Source organism: Serinus canaria, chromosome 2 (genome assembly GCF_022539315.1).
Source record: "Serinus canaria isolate serCan28SL12 chromosome 2, serCan2020, whole genome shotgun sequence".
Classification (NCBI taxonomy): Eukaryota; Metazoa; Chordata; class Aves; order Passeriformes; family Fringillidae; genus Serinus; species Serinus canaria.
Window position 1 is genome coordinate 1,190,346 of NC_066315.1, and position 13,969 is coordinate 1,204,314.

Genomic DNA, 13,969 nt, shown 5'->3' on the forward strand with positions numbered 1-13,969 from the left:
TACACCAGAATTCCAAGGCAGAGTGTCCTTTTCCATAATCATCATAAAATCATGGAGTGTTTGGGTTGGAAGGGATCTTCAGGATCACCTCGGTCCTGGCTACTCCAGAATTCCAAGGCAGAGTGTCCTTTTCCATAATCATCATCAAATCATGGAGTGGTTTGGGTTGGAAGGGATCTTCAGGATCATCCCGTTCCATGGTCCTCTCCTGCTCCAGCCCAATCAATCCCAAACCCTTTTGTGCACCATCAAGCCCAAAACTTCCAGAATTTTCCCCGGGAGAGCAGGGAATGACTTTTCACCCCAAGGCTGACAGGGAGGTGCTGCTCCATGACGAGGTCCTGGAGATGCCACGTGCCACCAGGAGAAATCCAGCTGGATCCCCTGCCCTGGTGTCCCTCTCCCACCTCCTGGGAGGGCTTTAGGAATGGTGGCTTTTCCATGATTTGCTGTTCCAGCTGGAACGGCACCCAAAGGGGTGGGATGTGCTCGGGCTGTTCCCAGACTTTAGGAAAACCCTCTCCAATATTCTGGATATCTTTCCACAAGGAAACCTCTGATTTTTTTCCACTTCCTTGCTCCCTTCCTGCTCCTGGTTGGAGCTTTGTCCCACCATCCCCATTGTTCCTGTCCTTTCCAAGATCCTCTCCTTACCTCCGTCGGCTCTCCCTGCTCCACACCTCTGGACTTCCAGCGTTTCCCAGATTTCCTGCTCTCCCTGGCCCACATCCAGTGGCAGGGAGGTGTCCCAAGGCTTGAGAAAGTTGGGATGACCCAAGACCAGGATCTCTGGGTGCCCCTCCTCGGATGGTGCTCGGAAGCCAGGTGCAGAATAATTTCAGTGGAATAATTTGGGTGGAAAGGGAATTTTGGGTTCCTTAATCCATCCTCAGGAATCCTTGGGAATCCCAGATGGTGCCAGGCACTTCTAGAAGCTTCTCTCCCGATGTCCCCATGGTGTCCCCTCGTTGTCCTGCTGTTCTGCTCTGTCCCGGCCTCCTCTGCACCAATTCCTTGGATAATTTGTTTAATTAGCTCATTAGCGGGGGCAGGAATTGCAGGAGCTCTGGATCAAGGGTTTTTTTGGGAATTAACTCTTCAGTGGAGGGAAAAGGGCCGGGTTTCCCTGCTCCCATGATTGCAATCCCGGGAATTTCTGATCCCTGCTCCAAACCAGGGGCTGTTGGGATTGAACCAGCGCAGGGGCTCTTCTCCCGGGGCTTAGATGAGGTTTTGGGAAGGAATTCCAGGCTGGGAAGGTGGGGAGACCCTGGAATGGAATTCCCAGAGAAGCTGTGGCTGTTCCTGGATCCCTGGAAGTGTCCAAGGCCACTGGATGGGGCTTGGAGCAGCCTGGGATAGTGGGAGGTGTCCCTGCCCATGGATGCAGTGGGATCATCCTTAAGGTCCCTTCCAAACCATTCCAGGATTTTATGATTCCATGTCTAACTGACACTTTAGGGAGAGCAGAAGGGAATGATGGAAGGAGAAGTTCACCAAATTCTGGTGCATCCTCAGCCAAAATGAGGGAAAAGCTCAGGAAATCCTGGATTTGATCCCTTCTTGCTCCTAAGCCTTGTCAGGTCCCTCCTCCTCCATAAGAGCAGGAAAAAAGGTCAGGAAAAGGGGGAATCCCAAGTGCTGGATAAAACAAACTCCTCCTTGAAGGCTGACCCGGCCTTGGGAAGGGCTGATCCCGGATCCTGGTGTCCAACCCTGCTGCTTTCCCAGAGGTTTTCCTGCAGGAGGAAACATTCCTTGGAATGTTTCCTGAGAGTGGATGGATTTATCCATCTGCAGAGGGCTCTCTCCACACGGCGGTGGAGAAACTCTGGATTCAATCCCAGGAATTCAGCAGGGTGAAATAACCCAGGCTGGGGCCGCCACCAGCAGCTGGGCTTTTATGATCCTGGGATAATAAAATTTCAGGCATTAATATGGAGTGAAACACGATTCCTGAATCTTGGAGTGAGCTCTGGGAGCGGCCAAGGAGGAGGTGCCAGAACTCCAACATTACTGAGGAGCTGCTTGGGAAAAGGGGAGGTCGGATCCTGATCTTGTTGGAATCCGGGGATTGAAGTGCTGGAGGAAAATTCCTGGTTGTGGAAAGGTGGGGTTTACTGGGAGAATTGATTTCAGGAGGTAAATTAATTTATTTGGGAAAAACTGCTTTGCACAACCCTGGAATTCCATCGGATCCACCAGGGAAACCGGTCACACCTTGTTGGAGGGAAACGCCTCTGGCTGGATTCCCTTCCCTATGGAATGAGGGTTTGTTCCCTCTCCAATGGTTCCCTCTGAGTGAGAAATCCCAACAGAAAACGGGAAGGAAAGAAGGAAATAAATGATGTAAGTGAGGAAATGCACACTGGATTTTGGGAACATTTCAGTTGTTTCCCGTAGAATTCCAGAATCCCAGACAAGTTTGGTTGGAAGGGAAACGTTTCCCATTCCAGCCAGCCAGGGTTTGTGCCTTTCCCAGCAGTTCTGTCCCTGCCCCAGCTCCGTGACCCATCCCACAGCAAAACCTGGGAACGACAGGATTCCTCTTTATTCCCATACACACGCCATTGATCCCAGGCTCTGTTTTATGGGATGAGGAGGGGGGAAAATGGGATGGGAACAGGATGGGGGAGACCATGAGGGAATTCCATCCATGAAGTCAAGCCCTGTTCTGGTGGAAATCAAAATTCCTGTTCTTTTTTTCACCCCCTCTGCATTAAACTCTCTGTCCTTTTACAGGAAGCCTTAATAAATTCCCTTGGGATCTTTCAAATGGAATTTTCCAAAATCATAATTCCCCCATGGAAGCGTTGGCCTCGGGATCCACCACAGGGGGAGAGCCTGGAGCCAGGGAATGTTTGGAAGCCTGTAAAATCTCCTCGTTAAGTTGGAATTCTGAATGCTTTGCCTATGGAGAAAGATCTCCAGGAGCTCCTTCCCATCTCTGGAGCAGAGGGAAAAGATGGATTTCCAAGCCTGGGATGGAGGGAGAGCAGCACTTGGAATGGGGGAGGGAAAAACCCTCACAGCCCTTCTGCTCCAAGGACTTCTGTCTCCCAGGATCCCTCCTTTTTCCTGGAGCTCCCCAGGTACCCACAAAGAGACTTTTCCATGTGTGAGGGGGTGGGAAGAGGCCTTGGAGTGCTGGAATTGGGTCAGGAAGAGACCATCCCAGTGGGATTCTGATCTGGGATACAGCAAGGAGGGAGCAAACATGGAAAGGCTGGGAAGGGATGATCCCAGGAAGGTGAAGAGCCCAGGGAATGAGCAAGGCAAAATCCAGAGGGGTGGGAATAGGAATGGGAATAGGGATGGGAATAGGAATAGGCTGTCCAAAACCATCCAAAATCCCTTCAGGATCATCCCTTTCCTTGTTCCTTCAGCCTGGAGAACAAAGGGAGAGCTCAGAGCCCTGCCAGGGCCTGGAGGGGCTCCAGGAGAGCTGGAGAGGGACTGGGGACAAGGGATGGAGGGACAGGACACAGGGAATGGCTCCCACTGCCAGAGGGCAGGGATGGATGGGAGACTGGGAGGGTAGGGAGGGGCTGGGATGGAATTCCCAGAGCAGCTGTGGCTGCCCCTGGATCCCTGGCAGTGCCCAAGACCAGGCTGGGCTTTGGGGCTTGGAGCACCTGGGACAGTGGGAGGTGGGAATGGGATGAGCTTTCAGCCCCTTCCATCCCAGACCATTCCAGGATTCTGGGATTCAGCCACGGAGCAGATGCTTCTCCTAATCCTCCATCCAAGCCCAAACTGAATTTTTTCCTCCAAGTTTTTCCTCCAGGTTGTTCCATTTCTTTCCTATCATTACTTATTAATCCCTTATTAAACATTAATCCATTATTAATCCCCAGCTTCTCCAGGAAATCCATTCCAGTCCCTCCCCACCCTCCCTGCCAGGAATTCCTTTCCAATATCCCATCTCTCCCTGCTCTCCTTCAGCTTAGATCCAATCCTTTCCAGGCAGTCTGGAGCCATGAAGGCCCAAACTCTGGAATTCTCCTCTTCCTCCTCTTCCTCCCAGCCTGGAGGAATTTTTGGGAAGCCCAAAACCTCCCGGCCCATGACTCACTCCCCTTTGTGTGGGTTAATGTCCCCCGGTATTCCGGGTATGGAATTCCTGCTCTGTGGAGCGTGTCCCAGTGCCAAGCAGCAGAAGGAAGCTCACACTTCCCGCTGTTCCCATCCCCATGGAAAACCCTCCCTGGTTTCACTGGGATCAGTTATTCCAAGTTTGGGATCAGCCTTGCCGGGGGTGGGGGGCACCCTCAGGACTCCTTCCATGGTTTATTAAAGGACAAGGACAATTCCCGTCCCTCCCAAGACCTTTATCATTCCATAGGCTCAACTTTTCCCTTCTTTTTCCTTCCAAAGAGGCTTTCCCAGCAAAAGGGTTGAGAGGAAAAACCAGGATTGAGAGGAAAACCAGGATTGAGAGGAAAACCAGGATTTGCAGCTTTTGAGCAGGCAGTGATGCTCCAGGGTGGATTTTTCCTTCCCAAAACCCTAAAAGGAGAGTTGGGAAATATGGATTCCCACTTCCATGGGCACGGCAGCCTTTGGGATCTGGGAAAAGGGGATTTCAGAGGGATAATTCCGTGATCCCCCATGAGAGGGCATCTCTGCCCTTCCTGTGGAGCATCCCGAGGCTGGAGCTCACAGCCCTGGAACCTTCAGCCCCTTCCCAAAAACCTGGGGAAACCTTCTGGAAAAGACGGAATTCTTTTCCCTGCCTCACTTCCCCTCGGAGCAGGGAATGTCCTGGGCAGGGCTTTATTCATTTATATATAATTTTTTTTTTTTGGGAAAAGCGGACATTTGTGGGGTTTTGTTGTGTTTTTAATCCCTCCTGAGAGTTTTTATGGCCCATTATCCCAAGCACAGCCGGGATTCAATTTAGCAGGAGCTCCTCAAAGCTCGGGAAGGCCATTCCAAGGAAAAGAGGGATTTCATCCATGCTCATCCCAAAAAAACAAGGCACAAGGGGAACAGGAGAGTTGTTGCTGTTACTTGGGTTTGGCTCCAGTTTGGGAATTTTGGGGAGTTTTTAAAAATTGGTTTTTTTTTATTCACGGGGTGTTTTGACAACCAGGAATTCTGGTAATTCCCAAGGGAATTTTTAAATTTCCCATCTTCATCTGACCCCTCCTATTTTTGGGAATTCTCACTGGCTCTGGGTTTGGGCTGAGGGTTTGGGAGGGAACTTCCTTGGCCAAAAGCCTGAGAATTCCCAATAAAACCAGTTTTCCTCCAGGACTGATCCCATTCCCATCCTCACAATCCCACAGCTGGATCAAACCTTTCTTTCCCCCAGAAATTCCTGTTCCTGCTGGCAGAAGTTAAGGAAAACCAGAGCCAGGATTTTGCTGGTGGAGTCATTAGATAGAAGAATTGGAAATGCTGGGAATGTTCCACCTGGAGAAGAGAAGGATCCAGGGAAAGCTCAGGGCTGGAGAGGGACTGGGGACAAGGATGGAGGGACAGGACCCAGGGAATGGCTCCCAGTGCCAGAGGGCAGGGATGGATGGGAGATTGGGAATTCCTGGCTGGGAGGGTGGGGAGGGGCTGGGATGGAATTCCCAGAGAAGCTGGAAGTGCCTGGAAGTGCCCAAGGCCAGGCTGGAGCAGCCTGGGACAGTGGGAGGTGTCCCTGCCCATGGCAGGGCTGGGAATGGGATCATCCTTCAGATCCCTCCCAACCCAAATTCTGGAATTCCAGGGTTGTGCAGCACTTATTCCACACAGATAGTGCAGGACAAATCCCAGCGGAGTCACAGGCTGCCAGCACATGGAGTATTCCCAAGAAACTCTGAGGAAAACCACTTGGGTTTTCCTCAAAATGGATCTTCAGCTCCTGCTGGATTAATCCCATTGTTGGGTTTATTTAAACGCCTTTTCCAGAGGTGCAGACATGGAATATCAGGGCGAGGAAAAGCAGAGGGACTCCAAGGAAACAGCTCTGGCTCCCAGTGAGGAGAGTGGGAAGGATCCAAGGATCATCCCCCACTACAAGGCTTAACTTCCCAACTTTCTGGGATGAGTCTGGAGCTGGGAAATTCAAGGACATGTTCATTCTCCTGCTCCTTGGAGGCTCTAAAGCTCCTGGAGGACATTTTGCTCTTCCCAATCCCATGGAAAAATGTGAAATGTGACTGTTCCCGGTGGCTGGGAAGCTGCAGGAGCACCCAGAGGTTTTCCTTAAAATCCCTGGGATTGCTCCAAGCTCGGTAAAACTGCCCTTTGGAATTTTTGTTGTGGCTTTTCCTGCCTTCAGGCTCAGCTCCTGAATCCCATCCCGAACTGAACGTTGGGAGCCGCCTCCACCAAATCCCATCCTGCCAGGAGCACGGGAGCCTGGGGCCTGGATTTCATTGGGAAAAGCAGGAAAGGGAAGGCAGAACTCCACAATCCTCTGCCAGGAGCGATTCCTGCAGGACAGAAGGATGTGGAGCTCGAGGTGTTGTGCCAGCTCCACTTGGCCAGGAGAAAATCTGGGATTTGCTGGAGCTGGAGGCCCAGGGTGGCTCAGGTATCCCTGAAATCCTGGGGGAAACCCCAAATCCAACTTTTTGGCCCCCTCCCACCGGCAGGCAAAGGTTATTTTTGGAATAACGGGGTCATCTATAACCACGTCTCACCTTCGAGGATATTCTCGGAAGGATTTCTCTGCCTCCCTGGAATTCCAGCTGGCAGGAGGGGCCTGCAGGAGGATGGGGGCTGTGTTCCTACAATCCACTACAAACTGAGTGGGAAAAAGGGAATGAAGGCAGGGAATGGAAGCGGAGCTTGGTGAGGGGGCACCAAGCAAGGCTTGGGGTCTCTCTGGCCATTCCTTTGGCTTCCAGACCACATTCCCACTGGATTTGTCTCATTCCATCCCCAAGTGGCCAAGTTATCCACCATATCCATAAAAAAATGAGGAAAGCCCCTCAAAAGTCATGGATCCAACCTTTGTGCTCTGGGATCTTTTCCCCCCTCAATTCCTTCCCAAATCCAGTTCCAGGGACCTGTAGGAGCCCTTGGTGTGCCCATCCCAATCCAGGCTCCTCCCTGCCCATTCTTTTCCTCAGCAGTATCCATAAAACCTGTGGAAGCTGGGAGGGACTCCAGCCCCTCCCCTTTTATCCATCTCTGGCAGGAGCTCCCCCAATCCCTGTGTTCCAGGGAAAAGCTGGAAAAGCTGGATCAGCAGCTCTGCTGAGTCACTTCCAGCTCTGGCTGGGCTGTGGGGAGTTGCCTCACAGTTACTCCTCACACCAATCCCAAAGTCTTTCCAGGTGGGAATGTTGTTTTGCCCCAGTATATTCTGTTTTTCCAACCTCTCCTAACAGAATTTACGCCAAGCTTGGAGATCCCAGGAAAATCAGTGTTGGGCATTTCAAAGAACCTGAATCCTCCACAGCAACCCCCATTTATTATTTATTTATCTAATTTTTTATTTAGCTATTTATCATGTTTATTTATTTTATTTTATTTTATTTTATTTTATTTTATTTTATTTATTTTATTTATTTTATTTTATTTTATTTTATTTTATTTTTATTTTATTTTATTTTTGTTTTTATTTTATTGTTTGTTTATTTTATTGTTTTGTTTTGTTTTATTTTTATTTTATTTTATTTTACTTATTTTATTGTTTTGTTTTATTTTATTGTTTTATTATTATTTTATTTTACTTTATTTTATTTTATAGTTTTGTTTTCTTTTATTCTTTTATTTTACTTTTATTTTATTTTATTTTATTTTATTTTATTTTCTTTTATTGTTTTGTTTTATTTTTGTTTTTTTTTATTTTTTTATTTTCTTGTTTTCTTTTCTTGTTTTTTTATTTTCTTTTCATTTTTTTATTTTCATTTATTTTTTTTATTTTTATTTTCTTTTATTTTTTTCTTTTTATTTTATTTTCTTTTCTTTTATATTTTATTTTATTTTATTTTATTTATTTTTTAACAGGCTGAAAAATCCCATTTCCTTCCTGGTTTTCCAGGGAATTTTCCCTGCTCCCAGGACTGGGCCAGGCAGGCCAAGCCGGATTCCCCAGGATGGGCTTGAGGCAAAGCTGGCCCAGACTCCTTGTCCTGCTTTAAGCCCAGCTCACCGTTTTAGTCCAGAACAGCTCCAGGCTTTCTCTGTAATCCATGGAAAGCTCAGTCCCATGAGAATTCCATCTGGATCATCCTCGGAGCCTGTCTCTTCTCTGGAAGGTGCCACATCTGCCCACAGCTGGTTCCTCACTCCACACCGGCAGTTTTAAGCCAGGGAAGACCAAGCAGGAGCGCAGCCTGCTGGAGCCTTGCAGAATCCATGGATTTATGGCCCCATCCCATAAACCCGAGCCGTGAAATCCAATCTGTCACCAAGGGAATGAGCAGTTCCTTGTTCGGCACCTCCTGGCCACGTTCCAGCGGCAGGACAAGGATCCATTGTAACTGCTCCCAATCCACACCTTCCTTCTTCCCTTCCTTCTCCTTTCATTCCACTTCCACTCCCTTGGAATGCCCTCCTTGCAGGAGAATCCAACAGAAAATGAGGTTTGGTCGCTTTCATTTTCCTGGAGGGATTCTGCCCTTCCCTTGTGGATTTGTGCTGGAAAATCAGAGTCAAATCAGAGTCAGTGGGCTGGGAAGGCACCTCTGGATATCCTTGGATCCCAATCCTTTGCTTTCAGCGATGTCTCCATCAGGATTTGGGATCTGACTGAATTCCCATCTCTTTTTGGGGTTAAAAACCACAGGCACTGCCCAATCCAACTGGTCAGGGAGGGAGAACAAACTGTATCCACAAAAAAGGACATGGAATACATCCGGGATGAAAGGAATTCTGCCTTCACAGCACCACCATGAGAGGGGAAAAAAAAGGAAATGGGGATCCCAAGTGTCTGGGTTTGATCCCTGTTTTCTCTCCTCTCCATCCTCTCAGGAAATCCAAGGTGCCAAGGAGGTTTAGCTGGAATTTCTGGAGTGCTGGCTGCACTTGGGGTTCTCTGGAGTCAGGAAAATTGCTGCTTTATCCTGCTGGTGATTTTTCATCTGGATTCCCCCCGGCCTGGAATTGGTGGGGTGGGATCTGCCCTTGGGACCCTCTGGAGCAGCAGGATCCAGGTGTTGCTCCAAGTCCCCTCCCTGTGACAAGCTCTGGCGTCACTTTGGAACTCCGGGATGGGGGAAGAACCTGGAGCTGCTGAAGGACTCGAAGGAAAAGTGGAGCTTCCAGCCTTTATCTTGGAAAAAGGGAAAGGTCTGGATGTTCAGCACCAGTCAGTGGCTCTTAGGGGTGTAGTCCCAGGAATTCCATCCTCTCACAGGATCCCAGGATGGTTTGGGTTGGGAGGGGTCTTAAAGATGATCCCATTCCAGCCCTGCCATGGCAGGGACACCTCCCACTGTCCCAGGGTGATCCAGCCTGGCCTTGGGCACTGCCAGGGATCCAGGGGCAGCCACAGCTGCTCTGGGAATTCCATCCCAGCCAGGAATTCCCAATTCCCAATCTCCCATCCATCCCTGCCCTCTGGCAGTGGGAGCCATTCCCTGTGTCCTGTCCCTCCATCCCTTGTCCCCAGTCCCTCTCCAGCTCTCCCGGAGCCCCCTCAGGCCCTGGCAGGGCTCTGAGCTCTCCCTGGAGCCTTCTCCTCTCCAGGGGAACATTCCCAGCTCTCCCAGCCTGGCTCCAGCCCTGCAGCAGCTCCAGGTCCCTGTGCTGTTGGCTCAGGGGCAGCTCTGCAGGTGGGGTCTCACCTGAGGGGCAGAATTCCCTCCCTAATCCTGTGTCCCACCCTTGGGATCATCCCTGGGACAGGGGGGGCTCTCTGGCCTGGGCACATCCAGCCCCTCATCCATGAACATCCCAAATCCTTCCCTGCAGGGTTCTCCATCCATTCTCCACCCAACCCGTGTTTTCCTTGGGATTGCTCCCACCTGGATGCAGGACCCTCCCTGTGAGATTTCTGGATTCCCATTTAAACTGCTGCATTCTTGTGCACATACCCGCACACAATCCCCGAAAATCAGGAACAATTCCTGGAAATCAGGAATATTTCCCATGAAATCTGCGACGCTCTCGGACAAACCAGGCTCGGGGCTCCTTGCTGCCGTTTGTGCCGAGGGTTTTCCCCTCCGCCCTCCTTCAATGCTCTCTTGTCCACTTCCCATTCCAATTTAGCCCCCAAATCCTCATTTCCTGTCCCGTTTTTCCCTCTGGGCATTCCCAGGGGCAGGAGCTGCAGGATTAACCCACTCTGGCTTGGACTCTGGACAAAGAGGCTGCACAAGCTCCGGGAGAGCCTGGACAGAGATGTTGGATTCAAAGCATTCCCTGGCTCCCTCGGACAGCGGGAAGGTCTCCTCTGTCCGAGAGTTTTTCCCTGTGGCTTCCAGCACACACATAATTTTTGGGAACGAGGCCCCAGGGCCCTGCTGCCGCGGGGAACTGTTTTGAGTGTAACAGGCTTTGATTCAGAGCAGCCAGAAATTATTTATTTTCCTTCAGCTTCCCTCCCCCCCTGCATTCCCAGTCGGGATTGAGGAGCTCTGTCTGCTCGGGGGCTCCTCGGTCCCTGGGATGAGCAGAGGGATCCTGCTGGAGCAGGACACCAAATCTTGGAGTCCAGGTGCTCCAAAATGTGTCCCCGCTCCCATTCCTTGCAACTGGTGCTGGCAGGAAGGAATGGGAAGCCTAGGGAGGTTGGTCCCTCTGTAGGGAATCTCCCTGCCAGGAGGGAATGACAAGGAATTCCAGGAATTCCACGTGGTCCTGATGTTCTTGCCATAAGCTGGTGGAGGATGAGCAAAGCCCTTCCCTGCTCCTCACTTTCCAGAGTGTTTTGGGCCGGAAGTGTGCCCAAGGAGATGCTGCCATGGCTGGAGGGAATGCCAGCAGCACCCCAGCCCTTGGATTGGGAATCATGGGTGTTCCATTGCTGTGACCTCTCCCTCCCTGCAGGATCCCAGGCCCGGCTCCAGCCCGGCTGGATCATGGGATTTCTGCCCACGGCAGAGGGCTTGGGAGCAGATGATCCTAACGGCCCTTCCAACCCCACCACTCCATGAATTTATGATTCCATGGCCGTGTTTAATTAGGCCCAGCCTTAATTTGGTCTCTCTTGGGAACCACTGATGGTTCCACAGGAATCCTGAGGGAGTTTCTGGAGCTTTGAAAAGCGCCTGCTCCTCCTTTATTGCTCCCAGAAGTTTGGAGGTGGATCCCAAAGCCAAATAAAGCACTTGGAGGTCCACGTTTGGCAACCATGGCCACCAACTCCTTGGTGCTCCAGCTGGGGCGGAGCTCTGGAACATTCCTGGACAGCAGATAAGATGGGTGGATAAGGAGGAAGGAGATGGAACAGCATCTGTGGCTGCCCCTGGATCCCCCTGGAAGTGCCCGAGGCCAGGTTGGATGGGGGTTGGAGCAGCCTGGGATGGTGGGAGGTGCCCCTGCCCATGGAATGGGAGATTCCTTGGGATCCCTTCCCACCCAAACCATTCCATGACTCAGAGTTTTTCCCTCTCCCCTCTAAATTTCTGGCTGATTTTTCCGTAGCACAGGGAAGTGACCGGGGATGGATTTGATCTTCGGCCTGGATTTTTGGGAATATCAGAACCAAAGCTCTGGAGCTCTGCTTGGATTGGCCTCCAACAGGCAGTGACAGACATCTCATCCCAACACTGGGACAATCCTGGGATTTCCTGGATATTTCCCACCAACACCAGGGGTTTCCTGTCCAAACAGACTTGGATAAAACACTGTTTTCCCAAAATCCCCCTTTCCCTTCCCAAACCCTTTCCGGGATGCATTTTTTGGGTCCATTTGCACCGATCCCTTCTGGAGCTGTCACTTCCATGGCTCATCCCGTGTTCTCTTGGACGGGCCCTGGCTCCATGATCTCATCAGGGATGGAATGTGGCCTCTCCCCTGGTGGCAGCTCAGAGTTCATGGCTGTGGTGACAATGACAAAAAGCCAAACCAGCTCCACCTGATCCATCTTGTCCTTGTGGGAATCAGCAGCTCCCAGATTTGGGAAGCGTGAGACCCCTCCTTCCCACCAGGAGGCCAGGCTGATCCAGGTAATTCTGCTTTTCCCCTTAAGTCTCTGATGTCTTGGCAGGAATTTTGGGGTGGAAAAATCCAATATTCCAGCTTGTCCTCCTGCCGAGACAGGAGCAAACACGGCCAGGGCGGAATTTGGCCATCGGGGTTTCTGTGGCTGTGACTCACCTGCTCAGGGAGAGCAGCCTGGGAGGCACCAAACCCTCCCTCAGCCCAGCCTGCCAGCTGGGACAGGCTTGGAAAGGATCCTGGGACAACCAAAGCTGGAACCTCTCATCCCATCCCCACATCACCTCCATCCTGGGGTGACTGAGGAGCAGGAGAAGATCCGCGGCATTCCGTCCTCCCATCAGCTCCATGCTCCTGAAAGCAGCGAAATCCCACTCACAAATTCTTTTCTTTCCACTTTGCTCCGTGGGATTCCTTCCAGGACATTGTAAATGGTTCTGATTTTGGGTTCCTTTCAAATCCAGGCAGGATTTGGGCTCTGCACAACATTTCCCTGGTTGGCAGAGACTTTTTGGGGTGAATGCAGAAGGTCATGAAGGCAAACAAAACCTCAGTGGGTTCTGGCGGCTGGAAAAGGAACACTTTGTTTCCGGAGCTGTCAAGGCAGTGTTTTTTTTGTCGACACCTCCTCCCAGCAGACTGCAGAACTCATCCCTGAAAAAACACTGTGGATCCATTTCTCTTCCCATTGAGAGTGTGGCTGGCATTCCTGGATGATTTGTCTGCCCACTTTCACGGATCACGCATTGGGAGCTAATTTGGGCTGGTGACAGCTGCTTAAAACTCATCCATTAGGAAAGAATTCCTGCTGCCAGAGGAATCGAACCAAGCTGATCTCTGTTTCTTGTAATGCTCAGGATGACAGGGACTCGTGAGCTTCAAACGATTTTTTTCTGATTCTGGCCCAACTTTTGGGTCATTTTTCTTGGGTTTCGTTGGTGGAGGCTCAGCTGCAGGAAATCCGAGGTCTTGAGTGGGATGGGTGCATTTATAGATGGAATGGTTTGGGGGGGAAGGGAACTTAAGGATCATCCCAGTGCCACCCTGCCATGGCAGGGACACCTCCCACTGTCCCGGGCTGCTCCAAGCCCCAATGTCCAGCCTGGCCTTGGGCACTGCCAGGGATCCAGGGGCAGCCACAGCTGCTCTGGGAATTCCATCCCAGCCCCTCCCCACCCTCCCAGCCAGGAATCCCAATTCCCAGTCTCCCATCCATCCCTGCCCTCTGGCACTGGGAGCCATTCCCCGGGTCCTGTCCCTCCATCCCTTCATGTGATTGCTCATCCCTTGTCATTCTTTTGGCATTGCTTGGATAACACGGACACTCCAGGAGAGTCCTTTGGCCAGAATGAATTCCCAGGATTTGCCATTGAAATGTTTTGCTTCTGTATTTCCGTGCCTTTGAGTTTTCCGTTCACTCCGGGCTCTGCAAACCTCCGATGGTTGGGTTGGCTGTGCTTTAAAAACAACCACACAGGGACTACAGAAATGCTTCATTATCGTTATCGTTATCGTTATCGTTATCGTTATCGTTATTCTTTTTTATTGCTATCTCCCTTCCAACTTTATTTCTTCCTTTGGGATTCTCTGAGGATCAGGATCATCCCAGGGTTCTGCTGCTTCCCTTGCTCAGCCTTTGTTCCTTTCAGTCGGTGGCTTTGGGTGCTGGGAGGAGCAGTGGGAAGGTGACGAGCTCCAAGTGCCAGCTCAGCCCCTTGGGAAGGGCTGGGAGAGCTGGAGGGGGGTCACATCCCACCTTTGGGAAGGGAATCCCTGTGTGATCCCCTCTGGCTGTGAGCAGGAGCCCGAGGCAGGGATCAGCTTTGGGATCAGATGTGAAATGTTCCTCCTTTCCCAATCCGAGCATCCGGGTGTTCTCCATGGCAGGATCTCGGACTGGGGCTCTCCGGATGCT